We start from the raw sequence: 18,761 nt of genomic DNA, 5'->3' as shown, positions 1-18,761 counted from the left end.
AGCTCACACGATGTGTAAAATATAACAGCCCATACGATAGGTAAAATGTACAAGTTCACACGATGTGTAAAATGTACCAGCTCACACGATGTGTAAAATGTACCAGCAAAGACGATGTGTAAAATATACCCACTTACACCATGCGAAAAATGTACCAGCTCACAAGATTTGTAAACACGACGCGTGACAGATACCAGCTCAAACGATGTGTGAAATGTACCAGCTAACAGCATGTGTAAAATGTATCCGCTTACCCCATGCATAAAGAGTACCAGCTCAAACGATGCGTAAATGCACCAGCTCAAGCGATGCGTAAAATGTACCAGCTCACACGATGCGTAAAATGTACCAGCTCACAGGAGGCATAAAATGTATCAGCTCACACGATGCGTAGAATGTTCTGGCTCACACGATGCGCAAAATGTAAAAGCTCACACGATGCGTAAAATGCACCAGCTCACACGATGCGTAAAATGTACCCGCTTACATCATGCGTAAAATGTACCAGCTCACACGATGCGTAAAATGTACCCGCTTACATCATGCGTAAAATGTACCAGCTCACAAAATGCGTAAACTCTAACAGCTCGCACGATTCGTAAAATGTACCAGCTCACACGATCTGTGAAATGTACCCTGTCACACGACGCGTAAAATGCACCAGATCACACGTTCCGTAAAAATGTACCAGCTTACACGTACCGTAAAAGGCTTCAGCTCACACGATTTGTGAAATGTACCCTCTCACACGATGCGTAAAATGCACCAGATCACACGTTCCGTAAAAATATACCAGCTTGCATCACGCGTAAAATGTACCCGCTTACGTCATGCGTAAAATGTACCAGCTCACTATTGCGCAACTTAGCCACATTAGGAAATCAGAAGTTTTATTTCTTTCTGCAAAAGAAGAATGAGCTAACAAGGGTTTACTTACAAAAACATAATACATCCACATTAGATTGGCACCAGTACACAATTCGAGAAACTTCACGTCAACCTACGCTCGAATCTAGAATGCCCGTTTCTTTTCGTTGCTGTTGATTACATCTAGCGTTTTGATTCTTTGAACAATTAAAACGTTCTGGGAAAAATACTCCCACAATTTCTACCTTAAACAATAGCCAACCACCATATGTCCGTAGCGAAAAAAATCTCCGCACGTTTATGAAAGAGTTCCCTTGTTAGGCTGAAAACCATAAACTCCAAACTTTGAATTTTTACTGACTTATACACAATATTTCTCTGTCTTTCATCTCGATTGAAGGAAAATCTGTTTCTTCAATTAGGACATTAAAACAAAAAAGAGACACAGTTTTAACTAGGAATGGAAATGCTTGTAAGCACATGCTTGTATTAAAGGCAGATCAGAATTCCTGGCAATATGCCCACTGGTTGTGTTCAATCGAACATAATTCCTCCAAATTCAAATAAATATTGAAACATGAGAACAAAATCAAAAGTCACTGGGATATATTAGTTTCTAAGAACCAGAATTTATTACAAAATAAATACCCGAGAAATTTCACGAAAACTGATTTTATTTCCCAATTTATTTGGCCTTGCCTGTTGCAGATTCTGCAAGATATACTGTGAGAACAGTACCTTACAGGATATGTCATTAATCAGAGTGGGAGCGGGTCATTTCGGAAGGTTTATTTATTTATTTGATTGTTGTTTAACGCCATACTCAAAAATATTTCTCTTACACGAAAGAGACCAGCAATATGGTGGGAGGAAACCGGGAAGCGCCCAGGGGAAATCCACGACCACTAACTGTCAGGTTGCTGTCAGACCTTCCCACAGCATGAGCTGGACTTGAACTCACAGCGAAAGTGAGAGGCCTCGGGTCATTATGCTGCTCGAGCGCGCCAACCAACTGAGCCACGGAGGTCCCCAGCGAACTAATGAAGTGACTGTTAAAGAAAGGCAGCAATTTCAGAAAGACTTCGAATCTTCCTGGTTCTTTTTCTCCTTTGGAAACATACTTTCTGTGTGAATAAAAATATAACATTAACTAAGTGCTATCGTGAATTAGAACGGATAATTGTTAAGCTATGCCAATGTGTCACACGTGACGATCATGCCGAAGTCATCCTTCTAGAGCACATATGTGGTCTCATACATAACTACCTGGTCATGTCATGCGCATTACATAGCGGAATTTTTATTCTGAAAGTAACGGTGTCATATATTTATTTGCTTGGTGCCTAACGGCGAGATGTTCAAAAATATTTCAGAAACTACCCCACTCTAGAATGTCCAATACAAAAATGATATTTCAGTGTGACTGGTATAGGTTACCACTTTGGGGCTTCATGACCTATATAAATCCTAACTATGCGTATATAGACTCGCTTCAGTGTATGTTTGAAGCTTTACAGCTCTCACATTTCCCTTGTAACAGGAAAGAAGGAGTAAAACAGAACTCAGAAATGAAGCTGCCTTATATGGTATGTAGGTGTCAGTACTTGTCAGTCACAGTGATAGTCAGTTTCGCTTCATAACTATGTTTATATAGTAATGTGGTGGGTATCTTCAATAAACATCAATAGTCCAATAAGCATGACTATGTGTTTATATTAAGTGTGAAAAGTAGATAAATATGTGAATGTGTAACATAAATATGTTTAAAAACTTAACACTTTTTTTAGTGTGTCGAGGTCAGTTTACAAGTGTAGTTCTAAATCATCTGCCCTCCGATGGAAGCAATAAAGATGGCTGCCCAGAGATGGATCAATGTGGGATTGACTGCCGAACCTGTGAAATAAAAGTACGTTAATATTTATTTTATTTGGTTTTACACCGAACTCAAGAATAGTCTTATACGATGCCGGTCAGCATTATGTTGGGGGAAATCGGCCAGAGCCCGAGGAAAAACAAGTACGTCAGTATAAACGTGTCAAGTACATATACTTATCAATTTAATATTGTTTCCCTAGTAGGTTAAGGTGTACACCTTTCATGAAATTTGATGCGGTATACAACCCAATCATGGACAGGGAATTTGCAGTGGTAAACAACACGTAGTCAGTTTTATCAGCAGAGGAAACACCAGCGTCCCGGGTAAATCAAACGCTATCCGTTTTATAGGCAAGGGAAAATAGAGCGTCTAGGGTAACCCACACGTCGTCAGTATTACGAGCAGAAGAGTCAGAGCGTTTGTGGTTGACAAAACCTCCTCAGCTTTATGAGGAAAGGAAAAATAAGCGTATAGGATAAACCACATGCCGCCAGTTTTATGAGCACAGAGTGTCTGTATACCCCAGGTTGTCAGTTTTATAAGCAGAGGAAATCAGAGCGTCTCTGGCAAACCACAAGTCGACAGTTTTATAAGCAGAGGAAACCAGAACGTATGTGGTAAACAACACGTAGTCAGTTTTGAGCAGAGGAAACCATTGTCTGTATCAAACCAAAATTTGTCAGCTTTATAAGCAAAGGAAACCTAAGCGTCAGGGATAAATCACACACCGACAGTTTTATGGGTAGAGGAAAGCAGTGTCTGTGGTAAACCACACGGCGTCAGTTTTATGAGCAGAGGACGCCAGAGTGTCTGTGCTAAACCACAAAATGTTAGTTTTATGGAGAGGGGAAATCAGAGCGTCTGTGGTAAACCACACGGCGTCAGTTTTGAGCAGAGGAAACCATTGTATGTGGCAAACCAAAATTCTTCAGTTTTATGTGCAAAGGAAACCTAATCCTCCGCGGTAAATCACACGCCGTCAGTTTTATCAGGACAGAAACCAGAGTGTCTGGGGTAAACCACACGTCGCCAGTTTTATGAGTAGAGGAAACCAAGCCGTCTGTGGCACGTTATCAGTTTTATGAGCAGAAGAAACAAGAGCGCCTGTGACAAACCACACGTCGCCAGTTTTATGAGCAGAGGAAAAAAGAGAGTCTGTGATAAACCAAACATCCTCAGTTTTGAGCAAAGAAATCATTGTCAGTGGCAAACCAAACTTGATCAGTTTTATGAGCAAAGGAAAGCGAAGCCTCTGAGGGAAATCACACGTCGTCAGTTTCATGGCACAGGAAACCAAAAAATCTGTGGCTCACCACACGTCGTCAGTTTATGAGCAGAGGAAAGCATTGTTTGAGGTAAACCAAACCCCGTCAATTTGATGAGGAGAGAAAACCTAAGCGTCTGGGGTAAAACACACGTTGGCAGTTTTATGGGCAGAGGAAACCAGAGCGTCTGAGCTAAACCACGCGTCGTGAGTTTATGAATAGAGGAAGCCAAGAAATCTGTGGCAAACCACACGTCGACAGTTTTATGAGCAGATGAAACTAGGGTGTCTGTGGTAAACAAAACCTCCTCAGTTTTATGAGCAGAGGAATCAGACCGTCCGTGGTAAAACACACTTTGGTAGTTTTATGAGGAGAGGAAACCTAAACTTCTGTGGTAAACCACACGTAGTCAGTTTCAAGGACATACGAAACAAGATCGTTTGGGATAATCCACTGCCTGTTTTATGGGCAGAAGAAACCAGAGTGTCTGCGGTAAACCAACACTCGTCAGTTTTATGAGCAGAGGAAACCTAGGCGACTGGGAAAAACCTCACCACATCAGTTTTAGGAGCAGAGAAAACCACAGCGTCTACGGTAAACCACACGGGGTCAGTTTTATGGACACACAAAACAAGATCATTTGGGGTAATCCACAAGCCGCCTGTTTTATTGGCAGAGGAAACCAGAGTGTCTGTAATAAACCACACGTAGTTTATGAGCAGAGAAAACCATTGTCGGTGGTAAACCAAATCTCTCAGTCTTATAAGCAGAGGAAACCCAAGTGTCTAGGGTAAACCGCACGTCGTCAGTTTCATGGACACACGGAACCTCGTCAATTTTATAAGCAGGAGAAACCTAAGCGTCTGGGGAAAACCACACCACATCAGTTTTAGGAGCAGAGTAATCCAGAGCGTCTGAGGCAAACCTCACGTCGTTAGTTTTATGGACACAAGAAACAAGATCGTCTTGGGTAATCCACAGGCCGCCTGCTTTATGGGCAGAGAAAACCAGAGTGTCTAAAGTAAACCACACGTCGTCAGTTTTAGGAGCAGAGGAAACCAGAGCGTCTGAGGCAAACCTCACGTCGTCAGTTTTATGGACGCAAGAAACAAGATCGTCTAGGTTAATCCACAGGCCGCCTGTTTTATGGGCAGAGGAAACCAGAGCATCTGTGGTGAACCGAAGGTCGTTAGTTTTTTAAGCAGAGGAAACCATTGTCTGTGGTAAATCACACGTCTTCAATTTTATAAGCAGAGGAAACCAGAGTGCCTGTGGTAAACCAGACGTCGTCAGTTTATGATCAGAGGAAACCAGAGCGTCTGTGGTAAACCAGACGTCGTCAGTTTATGAGCAGAGGAAACCGTTGTATGTGGTAAACCAAGCCTCGTCAGTTTTATGAACAAAGGAAACCTAAGCTTCTTGGGTTTATCATACCCCGTCAGTTTTATGAGCAGAGGAACCAGAGCATATGTGGTAAAACACACGTTGGCAGTTTTATGGGCAGAGGAAACCGGAGTGTCTGGTGAAATCCGACCCGCCACAGTTTTATCAAGAAACGAGACATACGTGTCTGTGGTAAACTACACGACATCAGTTTTATAACTTATATTTATGTTGGCAGTTTTATGGGCAAAGGAATCCGGAGCTTCTGTTGTAAACCAAACGTCCTCAGTTTATGAACAGAGACAATCAAGGAGTTTGTGGCAAACCACACGTCGTCAGTTTTATACGTAGAGAAAACCAGCGCGTTTGTGGTAAAACACAGGCCGTCAGTTTTTTGAGCAGGGTAAACCTGAGCGTCTGTGGTGAACCACACGTCGTCAGATTTATAAGCAGAGGAAACCATCGTCTGTGGTAAACCACACGTCGTCAATTTTATGAACAGAGGAAACCAGAGTGTCTGTGGTAAACCACACGTCGTCAGTTTATGATCAGAGGTAACCACTGTCTGTGGTAAATTCAGCCTCGTCAGTTTTGTAAGCAGAGAAAACCAGAGTGTCTGTGGTACACCACACTTCGTCAGTTTATGAGCAGAGGAAAACCACTGTCTGTGGTAAATTCAGCCTCGTCAATTTTATGACCAAAGGAAACCTAAACTTCTGGGGGAAATCACAGGCCGTCAGTTTTTAGGGCACAGGAACCAGAGCGTCTGTGGTAAAACACACGTTGGCAATTTTATGGGCAGAGGAAACCAGAGCGTGTGTGGTAAACCAAGCGTCGTCAGTTTATGAACAGACGAAACCAGGAAGTCTATGGCAAACTACACGTCGTCAGTTTTATACGCAGAGGAAACGTCATCAGCTTTATGAGCAGAGGAAACCAGAGCGTTTGTGGTAAACCACACGCTGTCAGTTTTTTGAGCAGAGGAACCGAGAGCGTCTGGGGTAAATCACACGCCGTCAATTTGATGAACAAAGGAAACCAGAGCGTCTGGAGTAAACCACGAGCTGTCAGTTTTATGGACCGAGGAAACAAGAGCGCCTGGGTTAAACCACAGGCCGGCTGTTTTATGTGCAGAGGAAACAAGAGAGTCTGGAGTAAACCGCAGGCCGACTGCTACTCGACCATTGCCACGTGTGACCTATACAACTATACATCATATTAGAGATAGAACTGTGCGTGCGCCAAAACGAACGCTGTTATTATTATGCCTTATACAGAAGTTCAAGACGGTCAATACACCATCCCATGGTATTGTGTAAAAGATGATGTACAACGCTAATGCGCTCAAGCAAAACAACGTTAACGGATAACAACTTAAACATCAGACTAACTACGTAATATTCAACGTTCACGGCGTAATAGACATATAGTACACATTGGAGATGAGGTATTAGGAATTTTCCTGTCTTGACAAGTGACATTTAACTCATTCTTCGTAATTGTTGAAATTCCCTTGTCTGCAGCCGACAATTCATGATATCTCTTCCAAACGCATGCAGCATCTGTGTATTGTTACATGGGCAACATAAATTGTGAAAAGTCTGCCAGCAGACGGCAGATGATCGTGGGTTTACCCCTGGCTGTGCACGGTTTCCTCCCACCATAATGCTGGCCGCCGTCGTATAAGTGTAATATTCTTGAGAACGGCGTAATCAAATGAATAAATACATTGTGAAACAGGGGAATCAACAAACAAAAGTCTAGGAAGGAAGTCCAATCCGCACCTCGTGGACGGTATGGAAATCAGGAGCTAAATGCTTACCGTAGTTCTTCTCTTTCAGGCATCTATATATGTCGTCTGTGGCTTCTGGGCACTGACCACACATCAGTCCAATTTTACAGATAAACTCTCTGGCGGCCAAAGGGCCCCAGGAACACGCCTCTCCCTCTGACAAAGTACCCACGTCTAGAAAATGCAGTTTAATGGACATGTAAAATAGTAACGCCAGACAGACTAGAATAGCTATACCATATGTGGGAAGGTTTTGCAGCAACCTATGGATGGCGTGAAACTACAAATAAGTAAATAAGTAAATGAGTAAAGAAAGAAATCAAAGACCGAGGGTGTGCATAACCAACATATAGTTGGATAGCCACGCTATTTTTTGACCGTAATGGCTTGATTTTCAGTATTATAAAGTTTTGAAAAACCACAGTTTTGTGCTTACACATGCATTTAAGAGACCACAGTTACCTGCAATTCAGAGACCACAGTTCCTTGCACATGCATTTGAGAAACTACAGTTCCTTGCCCATGCATTTGAGAGACCACAGTTTTTTGCACATGCATTTGAGAGACCACAGTTTTTTGCACATGCATTTGAGAGAGACAGAATTTTCTTCAGACACATGTCATCTGGTATGGTGACACAGAGCAGCTGTGTAAAAAGGACAAGAGTGTTTGCACAGAGTTACACAAAGGAAGGGAATAGATAACCAGTTTGGGAGAAGCTGTAAGATACAATGAACACCTATACCCGTGAGCCCAGGAGGTGTGTTCAGCTGCACGCAAAGGAAAGGACGGTGTAGGGACAATAAGGGTAAACCTAGAAAGCTGTCCGAAATACAGACTTGTACCCTTAGGTTCACCAGTTTGAAACTTGGTCCTTTCGAGTGTACTGCCCTCGATATGCCACACCTCTCAGCTATATGTTCCCTTCCATCCTACAACAATTATAAATTCTTAACAACTAGCTATTCGTTAACAACAAGGGGCATAGCGCCACATTTAATAAAAGTGTACCTGGCTCATCGACAACAAGCCAAAATGCGCAAGCCCTTCAAAAAAATCGTCCGAGAAAAAGTGAAACTAAGAAGATGTACACCATTGGAGAGGCGATTGGCAACTTTTTTAGAAGTCTTAACTTTAAGTTGTCTCTCGGTTATTAACAGAACTATACGCAAGAACAAGATGCTTTTAACGTTACTAAGGGCAGCCTAGTGCAGCGACGCATGTCATGTGATTCGAAAATGGCGATGTGTCAAGTTTCCATTTATCCCAGTGGGGCATCCATCATATTTGCATGATTTACACGTTATGGTTATTACTCCGGCATAATGAGGTGATAACAAAGCAGAGTTGTATGAGGGGCAGTTTTCGTCGCTGGCAGCTTTGCCATGTTAAACACAGGCTAGTCAAAAGCACTGCGTTCCAGTTTAGTGGATTCAACGATTGAAATGGTTGAGCTGGGAACGTGTTTTTAAATATATATGAATATCAGTATGATATTACAAAAGTTGTGCACGGTCCTGATTGAAGACTTATTTTAATTTTTTTCTCTCTTTCAGAGTTAATTATGACTAATAAGCTAATAGTACAAAAGAGAGTTGGTTCTATGTTTGAGAGAGATGAGGCAACACACCGCTCTGTAGCTCAAGCATTCCACCTCAGCCTGGATGGTGCGCGACTTCTGGGACACCCTGTACACTATTTATTGTCTTGCTAGCATACAAGTGTCCCCTGCTCAACCATATTCTTCTCCTATACCTTTTGGAATTTTTTTTGCTCCTAACTCATAGGATCATATTTGGATACAGTGACGTGTGCTCACCATACTTTATGTATACTTTAGTCGGCAGACTTGGGATCAAACCGGGATAGGGTTATACCAAAGGGTTGGTTGTCCATGTGTCAGTATAATGTGACTGAGTGTAGCCTCATGTCTGGTGTCTTCGGCATGATGCTTCAGTGGATGCAGCACGCTGGCGGCATGGACTCGTCCGGCCACACGAAGACACCGTATATGAATAATGATCGAGGAATTGTTACGCACGACGTACAACTCCAAGCATACATATATCCTGTCCCATTCATTCTGTTTGTAAATGTCTGATTTCCTAAGCTCTTGATCATGTATTTAAGAAACATTCACCTTACCCTGACACTCTCCGTTGACTAATGTCGTGTCCTTTATACAAGCGCACTTCAGTTCGGGAGAGCATTCCTGGTTCGTCTTTTCGCAATCGCTATCTTTAAGACAGGAGTCCCCGATCGTGTCTGTTGATAAGAAAACAAAAGGCATAGGATTGTAATATCGTACATGTATGTTTATATACAGACCATACAATAAGTGAATCATTGTATCAAATTTTATCAAACCCGCGACGTAATTTGATATAATGGTCACTCATTGTATTCTATTTATCCCATAATTTATTTTGGATGTGTTTAGATGGTTGATGAGTAGAGAAGATGAGATGTTTAGAGAATACAATGTCTGTTTGTTTTGACAAGTATGTAATTGTGATGCGTATTGATATCGACGTATGTGAAGCGTTTGGGACCGTGCCACACATTTCCCAAAATATAGTTCTCAAAAACAGGAAGGAAATCAGCGATTTCTGTGGGGAGAAAACAAAAAGCAGCCCACCGGTGTGATAAGATCACGAGATTTAATTTCTCTCGAAAATACCAACATTTATAACAGCTCATTTATGAAAGCATCTGGCAGCAAAAGTGTGATCTAGGTCATAACGCTATGACAACGGACGTCACGCGATGACTTTCGAAAATCATACTGAACGACATATCCAAATTTAGGCTTTTAACACGAGATATTCACATCAAAACTTATTTGCTATTCTTATTAACCATCATGGAATTTGGACAATGTAACAAAACAGTGTCTACGATATTTCTAAAAGCTTTATGTTGGTTACGTTTTGGGCTTTCCGTGTGGCATAATGTTAAATTAAAAGGTTACAGTGGGTGCAGTTATCGCGTTCAATGTGACAAATACAATGAACTAAATCTAAGAATAATCTTGAGGTACATCAGTTGCACACCATTTCATACAAACGAGAAAAGTCTTTGGTGCTCTACAAAGTAGTTAGATAAGTTTGTAGATGTTTACTTTCGTGAAAATCTGAGACAGTTGAACTTGTATTTGTCAGTACCTTTTTTTAGGCGCACATTGTCAAGCACTTTAATTCCTTTCACCAACCTTGGTTATTTTTCACATGCCATGAAGATAGCGTTTAGTCCTATCCAGTGTACAAAAAACTTTACCATTTTGGTACGAACGATCCGCTGTCGCGATGTAGTAAGTAATCTCTAGTGTGGCATGTTTTCAGGGCAGCAAACAACAGAAATAATCCAGAATGCGGTTGTACTTTTTCATTGGACCATCTTATCAATGAAAGGCGGGAGATCAAAATTTCGGGTTATTTATATAACGAGTGGTATATTGAAAATTACCATCACTGTTGTTATATCACTGGCACGGCAAAGTATGGGATAAACTTATTAATTCCATTAGTGCACGGATTGGTGTTCCCGTGAAGGAATCTGGAGGAAAACAACCCACCTTGCAAAGCCCGATATAAATGCCTAATGTAAAGTCACATCGGGACGATCAATAACTGGCTTCGAACTTGAAACACTGACATAACTGATCGAGCTTAAGAAAAATTTTGGAAAACCCCACAACAAGTATAGTAGCTTTTGAGAGCCTGCCATTGATTGCTCGGTTTTATTTTCTATCAAATACAAAAAGACTACATTGTTGAAAGTAAAACCAGAGCAGCGACGACAGTGTGAAAGTTGGCAAAGCCCTAAACCTATGAATTCACCTGCAGTTATTTTATGTTGCTGCTCTTTTTTGTACAACTAAAATAGTAACAACTTACATCTCTCTACCACAATCACAGAGGCAGAATTAGGTAAAGACATGAAGCGATGTGAAACGCAGTTTATTACTAACCAAAAATGACTCCAAACATTATCACATTCAATGAACAAACACATTCATGCAATGCAAACCGACCATGCCTGGGGAACGTTTAATCCACCTCAGAGTCCTGGTTTATGGAGTGCAAGACCTGGAGCATGGAGATTTAAATCGGAGATGCAGCGACAGTTTGACAGTCATCAAACGGTCACAAATAACTGGTGAAATCTGTCCTTTTGTTAATTAGCTCTGTCAAGGATGTTTTTCTGACCGTTCATGCACATGTAAATGCGTAACTGACACGCCCCGTAGCTCCATGGCTTAACCAGAATTAAGTTATACAAAACTATTTGTAAAACAAAAATCTCAAAAAAGCAAAGCCCCCTCCAAAGCAAAACCTTCCAGAGCATTACTGGCCACGTCGTGTACGCATCGTGTCCTCCGTAAAACAGTTTCTTCTTGTAGATTTACTTACTCTTTCTACACAATGTAGAGGTAGTTTCGTCCGGGGTAGCACGTGAAGAGCACTGACATTTCTTGCTGTTAGATGTGGAACCTTCACACCAGACTTCTGCAGGTGAAGCTGCTATCCTATCTGAAGAAATAAGTGAGAAAACAAAGACATTCAACTAAAAATACAACTAATCTGAACATCGTATTAGTCATTTGTTTATCGGCCTTTGTATAACAGTCGTAAACCGAAATAAACGCCCCGGGTCAATAATCTCTGGAATATGTTACAAAAGCAACGTTCTGGACAAACCAACACAGAAATCGGAGGGGATCTAAAACAAGAACTTTACATGGATTGTAATCGTGTACCCTTCTACACAACAAGTTGTCCTTAGTCAAAATGTGCATCCAAGTTGCACTTTGATGGCAAGTGTTAGTACATGCAACGTGGCGATCAAATTCGACATGATAAATAGACGCCCACTAGACACACACACGAAACAAAGCGTGTTATCGTCTTTTCCATGAACGAAACGACCAGCGAGTATGATTTAACTTACTGACCCACCAATAAACTATAAAAGCTGGAAAACTTGCAGAAAACGATATCCCAATTTTTAAGCAATGTAAAATTAGGGTACTTATTTTGTGCCTCTCATCTACTAACAACTAACTGTTAATGCAGATGCGTGAGTAGTAGCGAGCTACACGTTCCCTAGCACCATGGCTTAAGCCCAATTAGATAAGGTCAATTAGACAGTGACGTTAGTTGCAATTTATTACATGTCACTGTTCTAGAATTACTCAAAATGCTGTCTAATCAGTAAATTTAATATAAACAGTGCAAAGGAACTACCCTTTCACTTCCGGTAATTCTCACAACTAAAAATTGATACGAATAGATTGCACACTATTTCCCGCTCACCTCCATAGCTGTAACACACCTCATCACTGGGACATGGGTCTCCTAAAGCCGCTTCGCCAGTTTTCGCTTTACAAAACGATTCGCTCACAGCATCGTGAGTAGAAGGACAGATAACCTTTCCGTTCGAACAGGTTGCATGGATGACACTTATGTCTTCGTCGTCACTGCAATTGTCACCCAGGAACAGCTCTACAAAGCAAACAAATCAGTTTTCTAAAACTCTAACGTATACTAAACCGGGTACTTGATCAAAATCTTGACCAACAGCCGCAGACGAAACGTCGAGAGATGAAATCGAGCTTAGATCCTCGTTGGTCAAACAGTCTGAAGGTCTTCGCGAGCTCGACCTTTCATAGTCTGAACACGTGTTAGGGAACACCGGAAAACACCGGAAATCTGAATAAACAGACACCTGCCATTATTTAAACCTGAATATACCAAAAACCTGTAGACATTTGTAACGTGAATGTGCCTAAAATTTGTCTACCAATCAACTTAAACTCATCAGTACCTTAGAAGACAAATCAATATACATGTATGAGAAGACTGGAAACTTGAACACACCGGCACCTTACAAGACTGGTAAACTTGAACACACCGATACCTAAGAACACTGGAAACTTGAACACACCGGCACCTGAGACGACTGGAGACTTGAACACACCGGGACCTGAGAACACTGGAAACTTGAACATACCGGCACCTTACAAGACTGGTAAACTTGAACACACCGATTCCTAAGAACACTGGAAACTAGGACACACCGGCACCTGAGACGACTGGAGACTTGAACACACGAATACATGAATTGGCTTAAAACTTGATTTACCGACACCTAACGAGACTGAAAACGTGAATGTATCGATACGTGTTCAAACAGGAAAATGGAAACCTACCTATCTCAATATTCTAAGCAAAAGTAAATCCACAATCTGTTAAAATCGATAAGCTTTACCGATCCTGTGAAGATACCGATCCTGTCGGTAGAGGATTCTTTCTAGAGGATGGCAACTACAGCCTTCAATACTACAAGCACATTTTGCTTTAAATCCAAAGAAACATAACATAGTGGTAAAATAAAAACATGGAAATCGAAGCATAAAACTTGAAACCGGATATACAGCTAGCTAGCACGCTAGATGCAATATTATTTGAAAAGAAGTCCTGGGGATGCAAACGCAGAAGTTAACAGCTGGTATTGCTCGCTTGTTTGTTTTTCTCTCTGTGGGGATTATTGTCACATGAAACATTATTTCGCTCATTTCACGGCAGTCTCTTTTAGCTCAAATCTACTGTCAATGTCGACATGTTTATAGCCTTTCCTCAACAAAATGCTGCAGACACGACACCACGGCCCCCGACAGTATACCGGCACTGTCGCCTGAACAAAATGACAATCTTAAGTATACATTAACAACAATGCACCAGAACACCCCAAAATGAGGCTCGCATATTCACAAGTGAGATTCCATACAATGCATTCTCATTAAACACACTATAGCCTTTTTTAAAGAGTCGCCTGTATTCAGCTGTGTGTAAAATGAGTCATTCTCGCTGCCAAAACTGCCTTTAGATAGTGACATGTAACAACACAAGTTCTAAACATGGAGATTTTGAAAGTCCGTACTCTTACAAATAAAATCAAATTAGAACACTTTTTCTAATTCATAATGCTAAACAGCATAAACTCAAGAACTCATTGCCTCGGGTGACGTCATAATTATTTTTTTTTAAAATAGTGTCATGCTGGGGAATGGGCGTTGGGAGTAATTTGTTTTACAATAGATGCACCAACATACCCCTCACAGTAACACAGCCTACACTATACTTTCAGCGAATAGACACATTTTTTTTTCATGATAAAATTTCCTAACATCCATCTTTAAAACCGTGAAATAAAATTCCTTTTTTAAGGTTATATTGTACTAAACGTGTTAACAATTTCAAATATGGCAGTGCTAGATAAAGTGTTTACAGTAAAACCGATAGCAGTTTAGGTTACCGGTGTCAACCTACGTCAAATCATGCTGAACTCCGCCCAGTAGCCAGCATGCCACTGATTTTTGAATAACTATGACGTCACCCGAGGCAATGGGTTCTTGTTGTCGAAACCGAACTTATGAACTTTAACATTATGAATTAGAAAAAGTGTTCTGACTTCATTTTCCTTAAAATGTTAGGGACGTTTAACATATCAATGCGTAGTTCATATGTTGTTATGTGTCACTGACTAAAGGCATTTTTGGTATGACTGAATATGACTGATTTTACAGACAGCTGAATGTAGGCAAGTCTCTAACAGAAATAGACTATAGCCGAGTCATGTAAGGGTAAGACAAACAAGCAAATCATGCAGTTGGGCTGTGATCTCTTCAGTGTATTGTAGTAATGTAATTCAGCCCCTACATGGCCATACCTATCTTGGCCAACCTCTGAGAAAGCGGCAACACAAATCTAGACATGTTGATAACCAAAATCTGAGCGTCCATACGCCATCAGCTGCCGTGGGCACATAGTCACGTCAAGGGTACAACACTGGCGTCACGTTGCAAATTTTCATCAGGTTAGACGGGTTTTCATACCTGCCCAAAGGTTAGACGCCTATTCATACCTGTCCAAAGGTTAGACACCTATTCATACCTGCCCAAAGGTTGAACGCTTATTCATACCTGTCCAAAGGTTAGACGCTTATTCATACCTAGCCAAAGGTTAGACGCTTATTCATACCTGCCCAAAGGTTAGACACCTGTTCATACCTGCTCAAAGGTTAGACGCTTATTCATACCTAGCCAAAGGTTAGACGCTTATTCATACCTATCCAAAGGTTAGACGCTTATTCATACCTGCTTGAGGTTGAAACGGTTATATATACCTGCCCAAAGGCTAGACGTTTATTCATACCTGTCCAAGGATAGACGATTATTCATACCTATCCAAAGGTAAGTGTGGCTTCCTCGCTTGGCATTCAGCATTAAGGGTACAGTGCAACGACTGGTTGATCGGTATCAGTATAATGGCTCGGGTGGAGCGGCTATTCATACCTGCCCAACCTAGCCAAAGGTTAGACGCCTATTCATACCTGCCAAAAGGTTAGACGCTTATTCATACCTAGCCAAAGGTTAGACGCCTATTCATACCTGCCCAAAGGTTAGACGCCTATTCATACCTGCCCAAAGGTTAGACACCTGTTCATACCTGCTCAAAGGTTAGACGCTTATTCATACCTAGCCAAAGGTTAGACGCTTATTCATACCTGCCCAAAGGTTAGACACCTGTTCATACCTGCTCAAAGGTTAGACGCTTATTCATACCTAGCCAAAGGTTAGACGCTTATTCATACCTAGCCAAAGGTTAGACGCTTATTCATACCTGCTTGAGGTTGAAACGGTTATATATACCTGCCCAAAGGCTAGACGTTTATTCATACCTGTCCAAGGATAGACGCTTATTCATACCTATCCAAAGGTAAGTGTGGCTTCCTCGCTTGGCATTCAGCATTAAGGGTACAGTGCAACGACTGGTTGATCGGTATCAGTATAATGGCTCGGGTGGAGCGGCTTACTTGCTTTCGGCTGCGGCCGTACGTGGGAAGGTTTGCCAGCAACCTGCGGATGGTCGTGGGTTTCCCCCGGGCTCTGCCCAGTTTCCTCCCACCATAATGCTGGCCGTCGTCGTATAGGTGAAATATTCTTGAGCACGGAGTAAAACACCAATCAAATAAATAAATAAATAAATACTTGCCTTCGGCAAGTCGCCTCAGAGAAGCAGCGCTAGATAAAAGAGCGCTGGAAATCAGTTCTGCAATAAGGAGGCATTCACTCTAAGGACTTCGTCGTTATATAAAAATGGTTCAGTGCGATGTTAAACTCTAAGCACTCACTTACTCACTCACGTCCATCCCGCTCTCCGACAATCCCATCCTCATCCCCAATCGGTTAATCGGTTTCTTGCTTGCTCCAGTGTATTAATGATAACACAGATGATAATAAATGTGATAATGAAAGAAAAAAGTCTTACTTATGTCTTTGAGCTCACAGCCTCCTTCCTCATAGCTTTTCCCCGTTGGGCACACACAGGCTGATTTCTTGCAGCTAGGAGAAATAACCTGACATTCGAGCCCCTTGTCGTTTTCGCAGTCGGCTGTCTCCGAGCACACCTCACCATGTTTGGCGGCTAGAACGAAGACGTCAACAAACAAAGATCAACACTAAAAAAAAGGAATTAAAGACATCGTTAACACAAAATTTACGTGCATGTACGTGTAATGTGCATCGTTCTTGCAGGACGGATTTCCATCGCTCTTTTATCTAGTGGTGCTTGACTATGACGACTTACCGAGGGCAAGTAAGCCGTCCCGCCCGAGCCATTATATTGGTGCTGGTCAACCAGTCGTTACACTATTGCCTTAATGCTGAGTACATTCCTCTTTTAAGGCGTTTAAGGTGTAATCTGATCCAAGACTGACTCTGACTCTGAATCAACCGCCCCGAAACGGACGCTCTACCAACTGAGCCATTGAGGCCGTCAATATAACGATGGACAAAATAGTATCTAACATTTAGGGGACTGTGAATTTAATCCAGATGTAATAGGGGATTTCGTTGAATTGCAATATGTGGTCAGAATTTCGTGAATAGTGCAATACAGAACCAACGATATGTGCTTCAACAACAGGGCTTTCATAGTGAACCCTTAGGGATGTTCAGGGTGGAACTAGAATCCTGCCATGGAAGACAATAGCATAACCCCATTTGATGATGCGGAGTGCATCATCACATCCCAGTTGATGGACAACACCATTGACGAACAGCTAGGGTAAACTGACACATCGAATGTTATAAGTGACAGGAATGAAGAATGAGGAATTTATTATTTAATTTATTTATTTGCTTGGTGTTTTACACCGTACTCAAGAATATTTCACTTATACGACGACAGCCAGCATTATGGTAGGAGGAAACCGGGCACAGCCCGGGGGAAACCCATGACCATCCGCAGGTTGCTGACAGACTTTCCCACGAAAAATGAAGAATACTTACTTCCTGCCATTACCAGGTGTATGTGACAAACAAACAGCAAAATCAGACCTGTGCAAGCCATCTGTTAATGAAAAGAGTTTTAAAATGCGATGTATTTAGGTATTTAGGCCAGATTAAGGAAAACTAGGAATATCCTCACAGACGGTAAGACGAAGCTATTACCCGCTTGTGCACGCATACATGTAGCTTAACCGAGTGTTCTCCCTTTAACAGATGGAAAATTAACAAGGAAAAGGGAGGATATGGCCAAATTATGCCAGCAAAGCTCAAAAACATCTTGAGTGAGGCGTACACTACCCACCCAACCCACCCCCTTTCCCAACAACCACAGGCAAAGTTCAACAGTTTACTATTAATACATCAGTGAAATCCTAGTATTTCCTTCACTGATAAAAATGATATCATCACTTTTGTTATTACATTTTGCTATTACACTGCTGGATACTTTGACCCATGACCCACAGTTTACCTTGCCGGAACTACTTTTGTACATGCCGTCTGCTACATTCATGTTTGGATTTCACGTCCGCCGTGAAATCTTCGTGGACCGCATGACAGGGCTGTGCACTTCCTCACAATATTTAGTTCGTCAAAAAAAGAGGTAAAAAACTCTTCATGTGCATATTTACGTAAATACCTTATATTATATAGAATATTGCACAGTGAAGGTTGAATCCAATAAATATTGCCCGAGTGAGAGGTGAAAATGATAACCCACGAGACGCGACAACCTTCACTGTGCAATACCCTCTGTGTATTCTTCGCTGATGAGACGAATAAAGTTTCTAGAGGATACTTTGACATTAAATCCCCATCTGCAACATTGTGCCAGGTTATCTCTTTATAAATTATATCACACTCTATAGTAATTTGAATGATAATGGCCCATTATCATGTGATAAAAGTGTGCACACTAAGCACGCAACACAGATTGGTGACCAACGTCTTGGCAATAGAAATGCTATACGTTCCTTGCACATGCTGTGACCGGGTCAGCAATAGAAATGCTATACGTTCCTTGCACATGGTGTGACGGGTCAGCAATAGAAATGCTATACGTTCCTTGCACATGGTGTGACCGGGTCAGCAATAGAAATGCTATACGTTCCTCTGACATGCCTGTGACCGGGTCAGCAATAGAAATGCTATACGTTCCTCGCACATGCTGTGACCGGGTCAGCAATAGAAATGCTATACGTTCCTCGCACATGGTGTGACCGGGTC

The sequence above is a fragment of the Liolophura sinensis genome, chromosome 12, assembly GCF_032854445.1.
Source record: "Liolophura sinensis isolate JHLJ2023 chromosome 12, CUHK_Ljap_v2, whole genome shotgun sequence".
NCBI lineage: Eukaryota > Metazoa > Mollusca > Polyplacophora > Chitonida > Chitonidae > Liolophura > Liolophura sinensis.
The sequence above is the reverse complement of the archived record's forward strand: the minus strand, read 5'-3'. Positions refer to the sequence as shown.